This window comes from Macaca nemestrina, chromosome 16 (assembly GCF_043159975.1).
Source record: "Macaca nemestrina isolate mMacNem1 chromosome 16, mMacNem.hap1, whole genome shotgun sequence".
NCBI lineage: Eukaryota > Metazoa > Chordata > Mammalia > Primates > Cercopithecidae > Macaca > Macaca nemestrina.
Genome location: NC_092140.1, coordinates 86,870,195 through 86,890,686, shown reverse-complemented (window position 1 = coordinate 86,890,686; position 20,492 = coordinate 86,870,195). Strand labels below are relative to the sequence as shown.

At 40.0% G+C, this 20,492-nt stretch overlaps 1 non-coding gene across 1 annotated transcript; it reads right to left on the bottom strand.

Annotated features, from left to right (window-relative positions):
- Positions 1 to 6,456: 6,456 nt before the first annotated feature.
- LOC112428469 (small nucleolar RNA SNORD116) lies at positions 6,457 to 6,550 on the bottom strand. Its single transcript, XR_003020411.1, has one exon. It is a non-coding gene; the product is annotated as a small nucleolar RNA SNORD116 (small nucleolar RNA).
- Between the last annotated feature and the right edge of the window lie 13,942 nt (positions 6,551 to 20,492).

Genomic DNA, 20,492 nt, shown 5'->3' with positions numbered 1-20,492 from the left:
TGGATTATGTTTATTGATTTGTGTATGTTGAACCAGCCTTGCATCCCAGGATGAAGCCAACTTGATTGTGGTGGATAAGCTTTTTGATGTGCTGCTGGATTCAGTTTGCCAGTATTTTATTGAGGATTTTTGCTTCAATGTTCATCAGGGATATTGGTCTAAAATTCTCTTTTTTTGTTGTGTCTCTGCCAGGCTTTGGTATCAGGATGAGGCTTTGGTATCAGGATAATGCTGGCCTCATAAAATGAGTTAGGGAGGATTTCCTTTTTCTCTATTGATTGGAATAGCTTCAGAAGGAATGGTACCAGCTCCTCTTTGAACCTCTGGTAGAATTCGGCTGTGAATCCATCTGGTCCTGGACTTTTTTTGGTTGGTAGGCTATTAATTATTGCCTCAATTTCAGAGCCTGTTGTTGGTCTATTCAGGGATTCAACTTCTTCTTGGTTTAGTCATAGGAGGGTGTATGTGTCCAGGAATTTATCCATTTCTTCTAGATTTTCTAGTTTATTTCCATAGAGGTGTTTATAGTATTCTCTGATGGTAGTTTGTATTTCTGTGGGATCAGTGGTGATATCCCCTTTACCATTTTTTTTATTGTGTCTATTTGATTCTTTTCTTTCTTCTCTTTTCTTCTTTATTAGTCTTGCTAGTGGTCTATCAATTGTGTTGATCTTTTCAAAACACCAGCTCCTGGATTCATTGATTTTTTGAAGGGTTTGTTTTGTGTCTCAATCTCCTTCAGTTCTGCTCTGATCTTAATTATTTCTTGCCTTCTGCTAGCTTTTGAATGTGTTTGCTCTTTCTTCTCTAATTCTTTTAATTGTGATGTTAGGGTGTCAATTTTAGATCTTTCCTGCTTTCTCTTGTGGGCATTTAGTGCTATAAATTTCCCTCTATACACTGCTTTAAATGTGTCTCAGAGATTCTGGTATATTGTGTCTTTGTTCTCATTGGTTTCAAAGAACATCTTTATTTCTGCCTTCATTTCGTTGTTTACCCAGTAGTCATTCAGGAGCGGGTTGTTCAGTTTCCATGTAGTTGAGCAGTTTTGAGTAAGTTTCTTAATTCTGAGTTCTAGTTTGATTGCACTGTGGTCTGAGAGACAGTTTGTTGTGATTTCTGTTCTTTTACATTTGCTGAGGAGTGCTTTACTTCAAACTATGTGGTCAATTTTGGAATAAGTGTGACGTGGTGCTGAGAAGAATGTATATTCTATTGAGTTGGGGTGGAGAGTTCTGTAGATGTCCATTAGGTCTGCTTGGTGCAGAGTTGAGTTCAGTTCCTGAGTATCCTTATTAACTTTCTGTCTCATTGATCTGTCTATGTTGACAGTGGGGTGTTAAAGTCTCCCATTATTATTGTGTGGGAGTCTAAGTCTCTTTGTAAGTCTCTAAGGACTTGCTTTATGAATCTGGGTGCTTCTGTATTGGGTGCATATATATTTAGGATAGTTAGCTCTTCTTGTTGAATTGATCCCTTTACCATGATGTAATGGCCTTCTTTGTCTCGTTTGATCTTTGTTGGTTTAAAGTCTGTTTTATCAGAGACTGGGATTACAACCCCTGCTTTTTTTTTGCTTTCCATTGGCTTGGTAGATCTTCCTCCATCCCTTTATTTTGAGCCTTTGTGTGTCTCTGCATGTGAGATGGGTCTCCTGAAGACAGCACACTGATGGGTCTTGACTCTTTATCCAATTTGCCAGTCAGTGTCTTTTAATTGGAGCGGTTAGCCCATTTACATTTAAGGTTAATATTGTTATTGTGAATTTGATGCTGTCATTATGATGTTAGCTGGTTATTTTGCCTGTTAGTTGATGCAGTTTCTTCCTAGCATCGATGGTCTTGACAATGTGGCATGTTTTCGCAGTGGCTGGTACCAGTTGTTCCTTTCCATGTTTAGTGCTTCCTTCAGGAGCTCTTGTAAGGCAGGCCTGGTGGTGACAAAATCTCTTAGCATTTGCTTGTCTGTAAAAGATTTTATTTCTCCTTCACTTATGAAGCTTAGTTTGGCTGGATATGAAATTCTGGGTTGAAATTTATTTTCTTTAAGGATGTTGAATATTGGCCCCCACTCTCTTCTGGCTTATAGAGTTTCTGCCGAGAGATCTGCTGTTAGTCTGATGGGCTTCCCTTTGTGAGAATCTGAATGTTGGCCTGCCTTGCTAGGTTGGGGAAGTTCTCAGGGATAATATCCTGAGGAATGTTTTCCAACTGGATTCCATTCTCCCTGTCACTTTCAGGTACACCAGTCAGACGTAGATTTGGTCTTTTCACATAGTCCCATATTTCTTGGAGGCTTTGTTTGTTTCTTTTTACTCTTTTTTCTCTAAACTTCTCTTCTCGCTTCATTTCATTCATTTGATCTTCAATCACTGATACCCTTTCTTCCACTTGATGGGATCAGCTACTGAAGCTTGTGCATGCGTAACATAGTTCTTGTGCCATAGTTTTCAGCTCCATTAGGTCATTTAAGGTCTTCTCTACACTGTTTATTCTAGTTAGTCATTTGTCTTATCTTTTTTCAAGGTTTTTAGTTCTTTGTGATGGGTTTGAACATCCTCCTTTAGCTCGGAGGAGTTTGTTATTACCAATCGTCTGAAGCCTTCTTGTCTCAACTCGTCAAAGTCATTCTCCATTCAGCTTTGTTCTGTTGCTGGGGAGGAGCTGCATTCCATTGGAGGAGAACAGGCACTCTGATTTGTAGAATTTTCAGCTTTTCTGCTCTGGTTTCTCCCTATCTTTGTGGTTTTATCTACCTTTGGTCTTTGATGATGGTGATATACAGTTGGGGTTTTGGTGTGGATGTCCTTTCTGTTTGTTAGTTTTCCTTCCAACAGTCAGGACCCTCAGCTGCAGGTCTGTTGGAGTTTGCTAGAGGTCCACTCCAGAACCTGTTTGCCTGTGTATCACCAGCAGAGGCTGCAGAACAGCAAATATAGCAGAACGGCAAATGTTGCTGCCTGATCCTCTGGAAGCTTCGTCTCAGAGGGGCACCTGGCTGTATGAGGTGTCAGTGAGCTTCTACTGGGAGACATCTCCCATTTAGGCTACTCGGGAGTCAGGGACCCACTTGAGGGGGCAGTCTGTCCGTTCTCAGGTCTCAAACTCCATGCTGGGAGAACCACTGCTCTCTTCAAAGCTGTCAGACAGGGACATTTAAGTCTGCAGAAGTTTCTGCTGCCTTTTGTTCAGTTACAGCCTGTCCCCAGAGGTGGAGTCTACAGAGGCAAGCAGTCCTCCTTGAGTTGCAGTGGGCTCCACCCAGTTAGAGCTTCCCTGGTCACTTTGTTTACCTACTCAAGTTTCAGCAATGGCAGACCCCCCTCTTCAGCCTTGCTGTGGCCTTGCAGTTCAATCTCAGACTGTTGTGCTAGCAGTGAGAGAGGCTCCGTGGGCGTGGGACCTTCCAAGCCAGGCACGGGATATAATCATCTGGTGTGCCATTTGCTAAGACTGTAGGAAAAGCACAGTATTAAGGTGGGAGCGTCCTGATTTTCCAGGTACCATTTGTCATGGCTTCCCTTGGCTAGGAAAGGGAATTCCCTGACCCCTTACGCTTCCCTGGTGAGGCGATGCCCCACCCTGCTTCAGCTCACACTCCGTGGGCTGCACCCACTGTCTGACAAGCCCCAGTGAGATGAACCTTTTACCTCTGTTAGAAATGCAGAAATCACCCGTCTTCTGCATTGCTCACGCTGGGAGCTATAGACTGGAGCTGTTCTTATTTGGTCATCTTGGAACCTTCCCTTTTCAAGAAAATATTGAGTAAAGAGGCAGTGATAGAAATGGAAAGCTGAAGCTTTGTTATCCCTCTGCCGGACTGAAGTTTTGTGCCTCAGATCAAAAAGTTGAACTATGCATTATATTTACAAGTCAAAGCCTCATAAACTGAATGCCTTAGAAATTCTGGGGAGATACAAGCAAAGCATTCAAACTTGCTTATCTTCTACTTATTCATAGCTTATGTATTTCCTAAAAGGATTGTATGGTAATTTATAATATTATATAGTGTGGATAAAATAAAAGATAAATCCAGTTATATAAGTGTGAATTGCTGAACCATTTGAATGAAAGAAATCTTAGGTTTTCTTTTTCCAAATAGCAAGCAAAATCTGTCTTTGGGCAAGATTTTGTAAGACATACAAAACCAAATATTAATTTGTATATTTTCCTTACCTCTGTTAGCTTATAGAACTCTGTTCTAGCAACACAGGAAGGAGTCTGGTTCCCAGTTGATGGAGTGTCTTACTCTATGATTAGCTTCAAAAATAATCCAAAACCTGTCTTGTGGGCTCTGATGTTTAATGAGGATTGCAGAGATACCCCTACAGTGACTTGTTCTTTCATTCTGGGCTCTACCATGTAGACACTCTGCTGTTTTTCAGGATGAGAATACAAATGAAATTATCAGTTCCCCTACAGACTGAACAGACCCCCTCTTGGCTAAGAAGACCCCAGGGAAACCTTGGAAGCTGAGTTCCCAGCCATGGTGGGATGGGAGGTTGAACATGCCTCCTTAAAACCCCTCGTTGGCTAACGACCATTCGACTTCCTTCCCTAAGGGTTTAACAGAAACCAGCCCTTTGGGAAGACTCGAGCTGATGCCCACCAACAGCCTAGTGCTGCCCCTCCTTTTTGTGGTTTTGACAACACAACAACTAGCCAGCATTCCTTCCTGATAAGTGACCTCCAACCCATATTAGTTCTGTCTAGTCTATGGAGGATGCACAGCGATGATTATCATGTTCTCTGCTTCACTTTTTAATGTCAAATGGCCAGAAACTCCACCCTTAGATCGTGCTAATGCTGCCATTTTTTGCACATGTGACTCATGAAGAGGCGTGAAGCTCAGTTACACACGTGCATGTTTTAGTCACTCTGTTCCTGTTCCCTTTGCCCCCGCCTTCCAGGTGTCTGTCTGTTTCTGGCTTCTGCCAGAAGCTATGCTTTCCCATACTGTTAGAATGGTCACCTTGCAGGCTGCAACCCTTTATGAGTAATAAAGCCCTCCTTTCCAAATGTGTGAGCCTGGTCATTCTTCAGTTGACAGGACCAAGGCACTTGGTATGCATACCGTCACCTTTATCTGAGGACCTACCACCTTTGGGGTGCTATGCAGGAGTGGTTACTGGAGCCTACAGGTGTTTACAGGTGTCTGCTACCCATAGTCCCCTCTCTTGTCTCCCAGTTCTGAGGGCTTGGAAAAGCAATACCACTTACTCTGTCTTTCATCCTTATCAGTCAAAGCACAAGTCTCCAGTCCAGATGCTCATCTACTTTTTTGTCTTTTTCAAAAGTGCTGAGCATTTCCAAACACAGTTTTGGGGCAGCATGGCAGTGGGGTGGGTGGATTATTTAGAGCTTTAGTCCTTGAAATACAAAATAACTGTAAATTCCCCTAAAGACAGTAAACTTCGGAACTCAACCCCTAAGGCCTTGCTAGCCTTTCTATAGGGAGAGTAAAAGGGAAAATTACTTTTTTTCCTTCTTTTTAAAAACTACACAGATGCAACACAATGAAGACCCCAAGTGATTGTTTTTATGTAATAATGCAATTATAAAATGACAAGATTGTTTGTTTTTATGTAATAATGCAAGAATAAAATGACAAGACTAACACAGTAAAGGAAGGAGGGATATAAAATGGTTGTATCAGAAACCTGAGTAAAAAATAAGTGATTTTTTTTCTTACTAGAGTACAGACTTCTAGCAGCTCAGTAGCTAAAATGATGAAGGAAACACAGTGGGTTGCCTAGCTATTGCCTAAAAATAGTAGGTGAACACTTATCTGTTTTGTATTGATAAAGTACATTTGTTAACTAAGCATTTTCAGTGTAAGCTTTAATAGAACTTAGAACACTGCAGAAATTGGTTAAAGCACCGCAGCTGATTTGCAAGTAGTATGAAGATTTCTGCCACCTCTAACTTAGGACTAAACTGGTTCTTAAAAAGTGGCATTCAATTAGGCTTCGTACCTGGGAGTTGCCTGTAGTGGTTTTGAGAAATTATTCATTTTTAATGAATTTTTCCACCTCAGGGGTCACCATCACATTGACAACCCCTGGGGAGCATGAGAGATGCCTCCCTCTCTGTTGGGTCCCCCCACCAGCGACCTGGCAGCTGGTACTGGCTCCCACTGTGGCATTCTGCAGGTGCAGCGACCCCAGCGCCACACCGCTGGGGAGGTCAGCCTCACAGTCCAGCTGCAGCAGCAAGTCATTCAGGTGGGGTCAGCCATTCTCACGGATGGTCCGTGTGGAACACGTCTGCTGGGATCTCTCCCCCGCATCTCAGGTCATGGGCCCCCAGCACCACGGAGGAAATTCCTCCTGCTGTGGAAGCAGCTGGCCGCAGTCAGCTGGAAACCAGGACGGACCAGGGCACCCCCACGGAAGTGAATTTCCTGATCCTGAATCAAGATCAGGATCCCCTGATCCTGAATCAAGGTCAGAATCCTGGGGTCCAGCCTCAATGAGAACAACCAGTAAGTTTTCACTCAGTTTGTTCAGATTTCCTAAGGAGTGGTTTTATGGGGGTGACATTATCAATCTCAAATGAATTTCTAAAATTCATTTTTTGGCCTAACTTCTTGTTGTAAACAATTCCTTTCTCTTCTTTATTGTCAAACCCAAGGGTTTAAACCCAGTTGGCATGTCTGGCAAGAAGCCGCTATTGGCGTCTGATGTCAAGTGGCAGCAGTACAGAAGTGTGGGGGCGCAGAGCTCTAGGGAGATCCATGGTTGGGGGCGGGAGGGTAGGGTGGGAGTGGGTTTGGGGGAAGGGGCTGTGTGTAAGTAGAGGAGGAGCTAAGTCCTAAGCACAGCCAGAGCCAGAATCAGAGCCAGAGCCACAGTCTGAAAAGAAGCCAACTCTGAGCCAGGGATGAAGGAAGATGAGGAACCCCAGGACCCAGAGATATGCCAAACCAGGAAATGGAAATGCAAAGACAATACCTAAGCAGGGGCAGGACCTGGGGACAGAATGTGCCCAGATGCATGGGGAGGAGCCGACACAGTTCTCTAGAGCTGAGCAAAATCCAAGAAAGGCAATGGGAATCTTTCACCAGCATCTACCACGTAACCAGCACTTTCAGGTGATCTGCTTGCCAGTTTTCTCCCAACTTCACAGTAATCTGGAGAGTACATATTATTATTTTCATTGCAGCAAAATACATAATTTGGATCTTGGCTACTTCATCACAGTAGTCAGTAACATGAAACAGTGCATATCACAAGCTTAAAACATAGTGAGAAGAAATCCAGAAATACTCAGAATCCATTAATCAGTAAAACTCTAGAAGTGTATTAAAGACAAATTTATTTATGGCCACAATAAACACTATATACTTAGCCCAGGAGTTACCATTATATTTAGTAGAAAAGTTGAAAGCGCCAAGACTGAGGGGTTCAGGCTACCTTGTTACTTATCTCAGTGAGATGTGTACCAGAAAGTAGAGAAAATGTAGAGAAAGGAAAAAATAAAAGAGGCAAATATAGAAAAGTAAGATTTCTTTTTACAATAGATGAAACTGTCTACTTAGAGAACTCAAGAATGGTAGCCAAGAAGTATTAATGGTAATTAAAAGTCAGAAAAAAAAAATCCACAGAAAACCTGTTACCTGTACATATGGTGTTGCTACTTTTCAGTTGCTGCATAGAATTCCATGTATGGGACATCATACCAAACAAATTAAACTGCAGTAGAAATATTAGGCCAGATATACTCAAGATATGGTCAGGTCAGTTCTCGAATCAGTCGACATGATTAGTCCATCAGTTGACTTATTCATTCATGGACTCACTCTTTAATAATTGTTTATAAATAAAAACAAAGGCACTGCGTTGGGGGGTATGGTGAGACAGTTTCTAGGATCTCTGTGCTTTGGGAGTGTCCAGTCTATTGGAGAAGCCAGCTGTTAAACATGTGGCTGTCATGAGGACTGGTGAGTGCTAGGATGGGGGAGGCATAGGAAGGACTCTGCCATTGACCTGCCCTGGCACAGAGTAGGTTTCAGAGATCATTTTTGTGTCACACAAGAAAAATAGTTTTGTTAGTTTAGAGGGCATACCTCATTTTAAAATACAAAATTAACCAACCAACCAAACAAAAAAGTATCCAAGGCCCTGGAGTTACTAGTTAGCTTTGCACAGAAATGACATTGTAAACCTTGAGTTTCATTCACCTGACTGGGCTTCTGCTGACATTGGGATCTTTTAATCTTTAAACCTTTAACTTTTTTAAACCTTTGGACAAAGGTTTGTCATCACTGAGAATACATGAGGTATTTTAAGTTCTGAAAGGGCTCCCGTAAGAGGGGCAACAATGCTCTGAGCAAGACAGCATCATTACCATAAATGTCAAACACCCCAAAGGGACTACTATAAAAGGGACAAAACTCTCTGAGATGAATCAGTATGGGATTTAAAAATGCATTCTCCTTACTTACATATCATCCCTTTTATGGTAGATCACCCTGGTTTTGCAGAGCTCTTAGTTAACCAGAATTTAGTGCTTACCTGCACTACTGCTTTCCCTTAAACACTGAACAATAATAGTTTTCTAAAATACTCATGTTAGGCATGGGAATTAGGATCAGATGAACTGGATTTGGGTCCCAGTCCAGCCTCAGGTTATAACATGAAGACAGTCATTTAATTTCTTTAAGCCTCCAGTTTTCTCCAAAACATTTTATGAAAACGTTCAAACAAACAGCAAAGCTTAAAGACTTTTACAGTGAACAACCCTAATCCCACCATTTAACCTTAATCATGAACATTTTCTTTATCACATATCTATTCATGTATCCATCACTCTATCCATTCACTGATCCACTTACATTTTTGATGGATTTCAAAGTAAATTTGCAGATATTAGTATACTGCCCCTAAATACTTCAGCATAGATAGCATTAACTAGAGTTGAATATTTGCTTACCATTTTTTATTCTGATGGAAAATGTGCATATTTAAAAATAAGTGTGCTTTTGCTGAGTTTTGTCAAATTGGTAAGTTCTAGGGTTGAGCCTCCTCCCTTTTTTTTGTTATAAAACAGAGTTAAGAGTACTTGTCTCAAAGAGTTGTTGTGAGGATAACATATAACAGCTAATGTGAAAAGAGATTTGTAACTTATAAAGTAAGGTAAGGGTGAGGTGCCATTTTTCTAATTGTAGTTAATATTCTCATCTCTTTGATGAATATTGTTATTAGATATGAAGCAAACTCTAAAAGGATGACAATTTCATTTAGACCTATAACCTTAATGACTACACTAGCTATCACTGCCCTAGTATTAATTGTTAAGCAGTTTGCACACAAATGATTTCACATGATTATGAAACCATTGCTTGTGTGACATCTGTTCTTGTCATCTGGGAAGCTCTGTGCTGTGTCTGGAATATGTATGGCAAAGTGGTGATGGCAATATTCCCTCCTCTTAATTCAATTAACACGGTTGTGTTGCATTTTCCAAGCTTTCTGTGTGACCTCAGAGACTGGCCCTCGCTTTACACCCATCTTGTAGTCCAATCACAATTCATGAATGTTTAACAAAACCAGAGGACTGTGGGTCAGAAAAGGTAACTGGCTTTCTGTTTTTCTTTAACAAGACCACCCACAGCAACGAAGGTTCAAATGTGGCTATTGGACCACTTAATGATTACATTTGGATGCCAGGGTATCCTCATTAGTAATATGTTAATAACTTAGTTATGATGTAATTTGGTTAATAAAATGATACTGTGGAGAAGATTGGGCAGGGTTTGTCTGGAATTTGATCTGCCTGAAAATTTTGGCCAGGTGTTGGAAATTGGTCATGAGATTCAGGACCTGGAGAAAATTATCTGAGGTAAGTGAGGAGTATACTGTTACTTTAGGAAGCCAGGAACTCTCTCTCTCTCTCTCTCTCTCTCTCTCTCAGTATATACACATTTTGGTAGGCTGAATAATGTCTCCTCAAAAGATATCTACATCCGAATCCCTAGAACCTATCAACGTAACCTAGTATGACAAAAGACAAGACTTTGCAGGTGTGATTAAGGATTTTGAGATGCAGCAATTTGTCTCAGTGGGCCCTAAATGCAATCACAAGTTTCTTTATAGGAAGGAGGTGGAGGAAGATGATACCACAGAAGAGGAGAAGGCAATGTGACCACAGATGCAGAGATTGATGTGTTTTCCACAGAGTAGTCAGTGAGAACTTTAAAAAGATATAAATCAGATTAAATAATTCCCTGCTTAAACTTTGCAATGGCTTCCCACAGCCCTGTTGTTAAATCCTTATTTTCCCATGGTCACAACAGCCCTCATGATCTGCCCCTGTATACCTCGTTGGTCCTTCCCTTACTATATCCAAGCCCTACTGGCTTTCTTTCTACCACTCCAACAAGCCCAGCTAATTCTGACTTCAGAAGCCCTGCACTGTGCTTTCTCTGCCTGCATCAGCCTTCCCTGGCTTTGCATAGCGGGTTCCTTCTCATCCTTTATATGTGAGCTCCAAAGTCCTCTTAGAAAACCCTGATGTGACCACTCTAACTAAAGTAGCCCCTCACTCCTTCCACATCTTCTTTTGCCATGCCACCTTGTTTATTTCCTTCAGAAATTACCTTGGTTGGTTGTTTCCTTTTATTTTTTGTTCATAAGTGTATATGAAATCAAATAAAGTATGGGAGGTGGTATGACAGAGGAAGGGGCAAGTTGCTCGGAGAACATCTAGGCAGGGGAAGTAAACCAGACACATTTCCCGAGAAGGAGATGAATACGTTAAAGGCCAGAAGAAATTAACCACATGCAATGTGAGGAAGTCATGATCCAGGACACAGGAAGTGTATAGGGCATTTGAAAGAAGGAATTCAATAGAGCTGGAGAGTAGCATGTGAAAAGAGGTTGGCAACTGGGAAGAAATGGGATTAGAGGAGTAGATGGGGCCAGATGATGGAGGGCTCTCCAAGCTGTGTCAGGAGGTTTGGGCCTTATCTTAAGGCAATGGTAGCCATTTAATAGTTTTGGACAGGGAAGTACCCTAGGTACTAAATATAACAAAGTCCTTCCCCCAGATTTCCACCCAGGTATGCCTCATGGCAGAAGCTAGTGAACGATACCTGGAATATTTTTTGACATAGTTAACTTTATGAAGTGGAATTTCTTGGTATCTTGGGTTTCATATTCAAAAAAATTATGAGCATTTAGCATAATACGTCTGTTTATTTTAGGATAAAATAAAATAGTTTAGAAGATATACCTTTGATGAAATCGATGCACCTTAAATACAGAGCAAGCAGATACTGAGGCCCCAGGTACCCCAGTCACATTGCCTTTTACTCTTGAAGTTGCAGAGCTAGGAGTAAGAGATTAAATGAGAATTGTGTTTTCCTGACTGAACCTAAACAGAGAGGAGAAATGCACTGGACATCTGCAGAAATGCAAAAAAAAAAAGAGAGATACATGAAAGATAAAAGACAAATAGTTGCAGACTAGAAGCAATAAAGACAGAATGCCTTGAACATGAGAAGTGGAGGGGGAAGTCTTAGCAGTCCCTGCAGCCAGCAAGCTTCTGGAGACAGTGTGACAAGTAAGGGAAGTTAGCCAGTCCAGCTAGCTTCTTGGAGAAACCAAGGAACAGGGTACACAGAGCTCCCCAGGATGAGATGTTGCTTCTCATCTGCAATAGCAAGATTATGCCAATTCCTATCCAGGGAAATTCTCTCACATGAAGATTAAATGACATCAACATGTGTAAATATAGCTGCACAAAACTATTATGTATACTTATATATAATTAACCCAGTGCTATTGTTATTTTTAAATTAACAGCTTTGTGCTGAAAGCCCCGTGCAAAATAATTTCTTTTGGACTTTAAGCACCAGAGCTCATGTGACCTCCACTCCAGTCATGATCTTCATAGCTAGGCAGGGCCAGTCCTTGATTTATTCTCCTAGGTTCCCAATTCCAGGTACCTCTTAGTTCTGAACAATGCTGACAATCATAAAAGCAGTTAATATTTATGAACTCTTATTGCGTGCTGGCACTGTTCTGAATGCTTTACTTGATTACTTCATTCAATAACACTCATAACGACCTTATTTTTATCCCTACTTATAGATGAAGAAAGAGGCACAGTGAAGTTAGGTGGCTAACTCAAGCCACACAGTGAAAGAAGGGGAGTCAGGATTCTAGTATAGGTGGCATCGGAGCCCATGGTTTTAATCATTCTGATATGTATCCAGGTAACCAATTCCTACAGAGCTGTGGTCAGAGCTCTCTCTTTACCAGAGAGGTCTGACACGTGTCTGAGAATGTTAATGCCCAGAGCTCCCTGGGAAGTGAGTTTGGAAGAGATCATGCTAACATGACCTATCTTGTTAGCATAAATCTTCAATTGTCTAAGACTAAAATAAATGTTGGGGCTGGAAAGCTACTTTGGATGAAGATTGCAGCAGTTTCCCTCTCTTACACAGGGGGTTTCCCAACTACTTCTGAGATAGTGTAACTTGTTTTTCTGGAAACTCATAAACTCAGATTAATTACCATTGTACATTATAAGCCCAGATGAGCTTATTTTAGACTCTATCTGTAGCTTGGAATTCTATATATAGCAACATCCAGGTAAACGAGTTAACCATACTGTATATTTCCTTAGCCCATTCTACTTTCTACATTTCTTGAAAATTATTTCATATTTTGTTACTTTCCTCAAATGTTCATTATCCCTTCCATCCTTCCTCTCACCTAATAACTTGCTTACTATTTAATTGAGAAAATTAAAGCAATCAGAAGGAGGGTTCCACAAGTGCTCCTATCATGTGTGACTGACTGCATATGAGACAGTACATTCCACTTTCTCTCCTTTTAAATGTGGATGTACTATCCTGGCTTCTCAACAACGTCAACCCCTGTATTGCACACGAAAATGGAATTCCATTCCCTGGATTCTACTTGAAGATATTGCGGAGAAATTCTCTCTTGTCTTTCCTGAAGAGTCAGCTTCCCAACTCCACCTTTTGAAAGATTCCCATCAGGTGTTGTCCCATATACTGTGCCATTTCTCTCCTACCCTTTACAGCAAAACTCTTTAATACAGTTGGTGACAGTTGATGTCTCCTAATTCTCTCTGTCCATTCTCTCTCAAGCTCACTCTGGTCATGCTTTTTTCTTTGCCTCTCAACTTAATGACCTCAACATTGCTAAATCCAGTAGTTAAAATTTAGTCATACTATTTAAACTATAATTGACATAATTGACTGCTCTTGCCTCCCAGAAACTATTTCTTCATTTGACTTCTAAGATACCATACTCTTAGTTTCCTATCTCTTTGGTTTCTCTTTCTCAGTCTCCTTTGATGTTTCATTTTAACATCTGATCTCTAAACATTGGAATGCCTTAAGGCTCAATCCTTGGACCTCTTCTCTTTCACACTTACAGGTCATCTAATTCAGTCTCTTCATTTTAAATTCCATCTTTATACAGATAACTCCAAGATCTATGGGTCCAACCCCTACTACTCTTCTGAATTAGACTCATATATCAAGTACCTACTCAAGGAATGGGAATATCAGCTTCATCTGTGTTAGGCAAAAATGAGGAAAGGTAAGAATTGAAAAAGAGCACAGGACGGATGCGTGTCAAACCCTGTTAGTTGCCAACTCAAAATTCATTCCCCAACCTGTTTCTTGGAAGAGGTACTCTGATTTTGTTCACATATCCATATTTCAGGAAAGAAATCACATACATACTATCTTCATCCATTTATGTTGTATAAAGGAATACCTGAGGTTGCATAATTTATAATGAAAAGAGGTTTATTTGGCTTATGGTTCTGCAGGCTGTACAAGAAGAATGGTGCTATCATCCACTTCCAGTAAGTACCTCAGGAAGCTTCCCATTATGGTGGAAGGCAAAGGGGAGTAGACATTCCACATATTGAGAGAGGCAACATGAGGATGCCACCAAGCCATTCATGAGGGATCTACCCCCATGACCCAAATACCTACCATTAGGCCCCATATTCAACACTGGGGATCAAATTTCAAGCTGATATTTGTAGGGGACAAATACCCAAACTACATCACCTGCCTCAAGGGTAAATCTCATATAATCTTAAGCAATGAAGCGGTACTTATGCTAATCATTTGTTATAGGAGACATCATTTCTGTCCAATAAGAACTGAAGAAAAATCTGATAGAGGGATTCTGAGAAGGGCTTCCTCATTGACAAAAAGAGATGCACAGAAAAAGATGGATAACTTTCTTTTGATGGATGTGGAGGGCTCTGTATGAGATGCCTGGAGCTATTACCGCCAGCCAGCAATGCAGTGCTAGCCTGAGGACAAGCCCCATGCTGAGGACAGCCAAGAGGAATGATAGGAAGAGAACAAGTGCCTGGTGAGATCAGGAGCCTTTGAAATAGCTAACTCAGGAGCTGCTCTACAGCTAAACTTCCTGTTATGAGGATACAAATTTGCCTTATTGTTTAATCCAGTTGAGTTGGGATGTTTTTGTTACGTGAGGCTTAACCATTAAAACTAACAATAGTGTGGAAGTTTTCAGGGAGGTAAATCTGAATATACGTATTCAGATTTAACTGGAATAGTCAAGGCCACAGATTCTCTACTCATTTTTTGTTCCGCTCACCTGTTCTTTTATCTCAGCTGCCACTGAACAATTGACTGTTAGATTACCTGCTGATTTCCCCAGTTGAATGCCCATTGCATTGAACATCCTCCTTCTCCATTCAGCTGAGAAGCAAGATTGGAATTTTTCCAAAGAAACTTTATAGAAAATTAAGAATGTTTTAAAAAAGTGAATTTTCCCCTTCCTTCCGCCTCTCCTACTCTTCATCTCCCTCCTCCTTTTCCTCCTCCTCATCTTCCTTCCTGTCCCTCTCTTTCTCCTGCTTCTCCTTATTCTTTTTCTTTCATTGTCGTTGTTAATTTAAGAGCACACATGAGACTGGTACAGATTCTGGGTACTCATTTCAGTGTGTTTTCCTTACTAAAGCTCTCTGTGGAATGGAAAAGAGATGCTAAACAACTTCCAACCAAGGACAGCTTTTGACTGTGACACTCCAACGTAGTGAATCAATCTTTCATCTCTTTCAGCTTTCATCAGAATAAGTTTTTCTTTTAAAGCAACCTTGTGTTCTTGAGTCATTTATATGCTCACTTATTCAATAAGTATTTGTTGAGCACTACAAGCAAGCTGTTGTTCTAGTTAAGAAGGAAACGGTGTTGAACATGACAGAAGGTGCCCCTGATTTCAAGGAGTGTACATTCTAGCAGGAAGGGTGTGGGGCAGGGTTACAAACAATAAAAGGAAACAAACAACCAAGGTAATTTCTGAAGGAAATAAACAAGGTGGCATGGCAAAAGAAGATGTGGAAGGAGTGAGGGGCTACTTTAGTTAGAGTGGTCACATCAGGGTTTTCTAAGAGGACTTTGGAGCTCACATATAAAGGATGAGAAGGAACCCGCTATGCAAAGCCAGGGAAGGCTGATGCAGGCAGAGAAAGCACAGTGCAGGGCTTCTGAAGTCAGAATTAGCTGGGCTTGTTGGAGTGGTAGAAAGAAAGCCAGTAGGGCTTGGATATAGTAAGGGAAGGACCAACGAGGTATACAGGGGCAGATCATGAGGGCTGTTGTGACCATGGGAAAATAAGGATTTAACAACAGGGCTGTGGGAAGCCATTGCAAAGTTTAAGCAGGGAATTATTTAATCTGATTTATATCTTTTTAAAGTTCTCACTGACTACTCTGTGGAAAACACATCAATCTCTGCATCTGTGGTCACATTGCCTTCTCCTCTTCTGTGGTATCATCTTCCTCCACCTCCTTCCTATAAAGAAACTTGTGATTGCATTTAGGGCCCACTGAGACAAATTGCTGCATCTCAAAATCCTTAATCACACCTGCAAAGTCTTGTCTTTTGTCATACTAGGTTACGTTGATAGGTTCTAGGGATTCGGATGTAGATATCTTTTGAGGAGACATTATTCAGCCTACCAAAATGTGTATATACTGAGAGAGAGAGAGAGAGAGAGAGTTCCTGGCTTCCTAAAGTAACAGTATACTCCTCACTTACCTCAGATAATTGTCTTGTTTTTTAATCAAGATCTTGCTTTGTCACCCAGCTGGAGTGCAGTGGTGTGATCATAGCTCATTGCAGCTTTGACCTCGCAGGCTCAAGCACAATCTTTCCACCTCAGCCTTCCAAGTAGCTGGGTCTACAGGGGTGTGCCAGCACACCTGGCTAATTTTTTTTTTTTATTTTTAATTTTTTGTAGACATGGGGTCTTACTATATTGCCCAAGCTGGTCTTGAATTCCCAGGCTTAAGTGAGCTTCCTGCCTCGGCTGCCCAAAGTGCTGGGATTACAGACATGAGGCACTGCAACCAGCTTTAGATGATTGTCTTTATGGATGCCCCATACAGAAGTATTCTTTTACCCGACATGTGACTCTGACTCTCAAAGCTCTTTCCTGGTCTTTTATTCCATCTTGTTTGGTTTTCTTGTAAATATTTTCTGTTGGAGTAAGGCTCATTATCTAATCACTTAAACCATTCTGTATTTTACTGAGCACTTAACTGCCAGGTATATTGTCTATCATGTCACTAGAATCTATGCTTCATGAAGCAAGGGCTTTTTCTGTTATGTTCACCATCACAGTCCAGTGCCTAGAACAGTCCCTGGCACATAGCAGATACTTAATGAATATTGATTGGATGAATGAATAACATGGCAGTGAACAAGCAGCTCAGGCACTTGATCCCTGAGCTCATGGAACTTTAATTTAATGGGACTTACAGCTGGCAGGTGATGCCGGATTCTTTTACTTATAATAGTCAGTGTCTAGCTATGTGGCTTTGATGACAAGTGCTGTTGTTCTTTGGAACCTGGCCACATTACATCAATTCATCCAATGACCAGCCACAGATTCATCATAGCTTCACATTTCCAAGTAAGTGAATACATTTTGGGATGCACAAAATTACTATTTCCTGTCAGAAGTGTCCTTCCAGTTCTCATATGCTTGCAGAATGAAGGCGACGAGAAGCTGTTGATCTCAATGAGAAATCAAATGCTCCTTAACCCGGGTTATTTCCTTCCTTGCTTCCCTGGGTTCTTGAATGACCTGTGATCCCCTTGGTCACATCTCATTCTGGAAGGAAGTATGCTGCTCAAGTGCTTCAGCTGTAGTGCTAGTACAGTTTTTTTTTTTTTTTTTTAAATCACACTTCTGCAATAACAATAACTAACTAAAATTCACCAAAGTAAAAGACAGCTACTTCTTTATCATGTTCTGCTATTTTGGCATCACTATTAAAATCATTCATTTTCTAACTAATCCAAAAAGCTATGAGGCTAGAGAAGTGGTGAAACAGCTTCTGTGACTTTTCTTTAACATGTAACCTGGGTCTGGGTATGGTGGCTCATGTCTGTAATCCCAGCACTTTGGGAGACTGAGGCAGAAGGATCGCTTGAAGCTAGGAGTTTGAGGCCAACATGGGCAACATAGCAAGACCCCATCTTTATAAAAATAAAAATAAAAAATTAGCCAGCCAAAATGGCATCCTCTGGGATGAGGTGGGAGAATTGCTTAAGCCCAGGAGTTCAGGGTTGCAGTAAGTGGCGATAGCAGCACTGCACTCCAGCTTGGGTGACAAAGTCAAGCCCTGTCTCTAAAAACAAAATTTAAAAAAATAAAATAAAATGTAACCTGGAAGGGAAATAAAGATTCTAGGAAAAAACTAACAAAATAAGGGAAGTTAGACATTCTAGTGCAAAATTAAATTTAATATACATCTCAGAATTTTCAAATTACGCTTCTTTGAATAAACAATTTAAGCTACCCAAACATGCTGATTGTTTCTGAATTCCTTTCAAACTTGGGAACATATGTAGGCATCGTGGTGGACATGTAAATGAATGTTTCCACGCAAAGGGTATTCGTAAATCATTTGTTTTTCAAATGAAATGCCAGCTTATGTTAAGAAGAGAGAATTACTCAGAAAAATATGCCACTATGGAAATTGATAATATATGTGCAGGTTCAGCACCAGAAAATCATTTTTAAACACAATATTTAAAAAATCGATATTTTACAGAAAAATAAATGGGCCAACTGTATCTTAATATTAAAGGAAGAATAGAATTATAGAAAAAAAAGACATCCAAATAAGGAGTAAATACAATTTCATATCATTACATAAAAAGTATTTTCAGGACCACAAATATTGTAGTTGTCATCCTCATCCTCATCCTCCTCATCATCATCAAAACCATGAAGAGCTTTGTATGTTAATAAAAATGTGGCACGGTAAAAAGAGAATTTTATATTATACTTTTCTAGGAGCTAATATTGTAAAAGTAGGCCACCCTGAAACGTCTACGTGAGTGAAAACCATACTGATGTCTGCCTTAGTAAAATGGTAAAGTAAAACACATAGAGGGTTATGGAAATTCTCACTTAAAAAACACATTTTTAATGGAAGTTCTCTGGACTATCTTCTCAATTTTTCTGTTAACCCAAAACTCTTATAAAAAATAAGTTTTTTAAAAAATAAAACCTTTAGGTTCCATGTGTGTTGGAGGTGATTGAAATTGGGTGGAGGTGGCAACGGTGAATAATACAGAACTTCATGGAGAAGTCAGAAATGCTCTTGGGCTTTCAGCTAAGCAATCTTTTAACACTTCTGGTGAAAAGCAGGATTTCATAGCAGTTTGAACGAGGGAACTGAGATGGTTGGTTAGGGAGGAAGCTGTAGCCACGTGGTGTGAGCCACAGGGAGGCTCACAGGTAGTGGTGAGGTGCCTGGACAGCAGAGGCTCTGCAGAATTTATGAAGAAATGACTTATAGACCTAAAAAGAGAGCCCTCACAAAGGATAGCTGTCTCCTAATAACCAACTGCGACATTTTGGACTTAGTGAATCAAAATTAACTTAGACACTATGAACTATTATTGTTATAATGGGTCAAATAAATAAAAATGTATTTACTTTTTAATTGCAAGAGCATAAGAAGGCTCAACTTTTCTAATCACCCTGAGTTTCTGAACAGTTTTGCCAGATTACCATTGAGCGCACTTTTAGACAGCAGACCAGTATCTGTACTAAAGTCACTTTATGCAGAGAAAACTAGATACAGCAGGAACTGTGACAGAGGAACCGAAAAGATTTGCCAATAGACTGTATATTTGGATTAGAGGACAGAAGCCTATCTCATACCTTATTACAATATCAATTCCAAATTAATTAATAATTTCAATGTGAAATGAAAACAAAGGGGGGAAAAGCAGTATTTATATGATCCTAGGAATAAGGAAGCATTTTCTAATCATGACACTAAAATCAAATACAATTAAGGAAAAGATCCATTGTTTTTATCATTTTGAGCATAAATAGCCTAAACAATATTTTTAGGCTCAAAACATTTGAAAAAATATTTGTTGTATACATATCAGATAAAAGGTTAAGATCTTTAACATATAATGAGCTCTTGGAAATCAATGATCAATGAATATACCAAAAGGAAAATGGCAAAGGACATGAATAGGCTCTGCTCAAAAAAAAAAAAAATATGGATGGCCAAAACACATTTGACATAATATTCATTTTTTTTCTTTTCTTATTTTTTTTTTTGAGACAGTCTTGCTTTGTTGCCCAGGCTGGAGTGCAATGGCATGATCTCAGCTCACTGCAAACTCCACCTCCCAGGTTCAAGTGATTTCTCCTGCCTCAGCCTCCCAAGTAGCTGGGATTCCAGGTGCCCGCCACCATGCCCAGCTAATTTTTATAGTTTTAGTAGAGACAGGGTTTCACCAGGTTGGCCAGGCTGATCTCAAAGTCCTGATCTCAGGTGATCCACCCACCTCAGCCTCCCAAAGTGCTGGAATTACAGGTGTAAGCCACCATGCCTGGCCAATATTCATTCTTAATATAATGCAAAGAAGTTCAAATTAAAAGCAATAATAAGATACCATTCCTCCTCTGTCAATTATATAAAGGTTAAAAATGGTAATATCTAGTATTGGCTAAGTAACAAGCCAAAAATGGTGGCACAAGTATTCATCTTTCCACAGGAAAACTTGTCAATATTTATTAAAATTCCTTAATATTTATTAAAAGCATTCCTTTTGATACTGGAATTTCAACTATAAAAATCACAATGATGGTATAAGTATATTCATCTTGGGATTTTTAACATTAAAAAATTGAAAAAGCAAACATTCCAACAGTAGAGAACTGAGTTAAATAAATTAAGCATCTTACATAGTCATTAAAAGTTTTAATTTTATAGTGAATTATATTGTAGAATTAATTTTTATTCTTTTAAAATTATGTTGTAGAAGAATATTTGTTAACATTGGATAAATTTAGGCTCTTGTTTAAAGTCAAAACAGCAGAGTGCAAAACTGCATATATTGGTGATCTTATAGCTGTGAAAAACATTGTGTATATATCAAGAAGATATGAAAGAATATACAACAAAATGCTAGTGAAAAG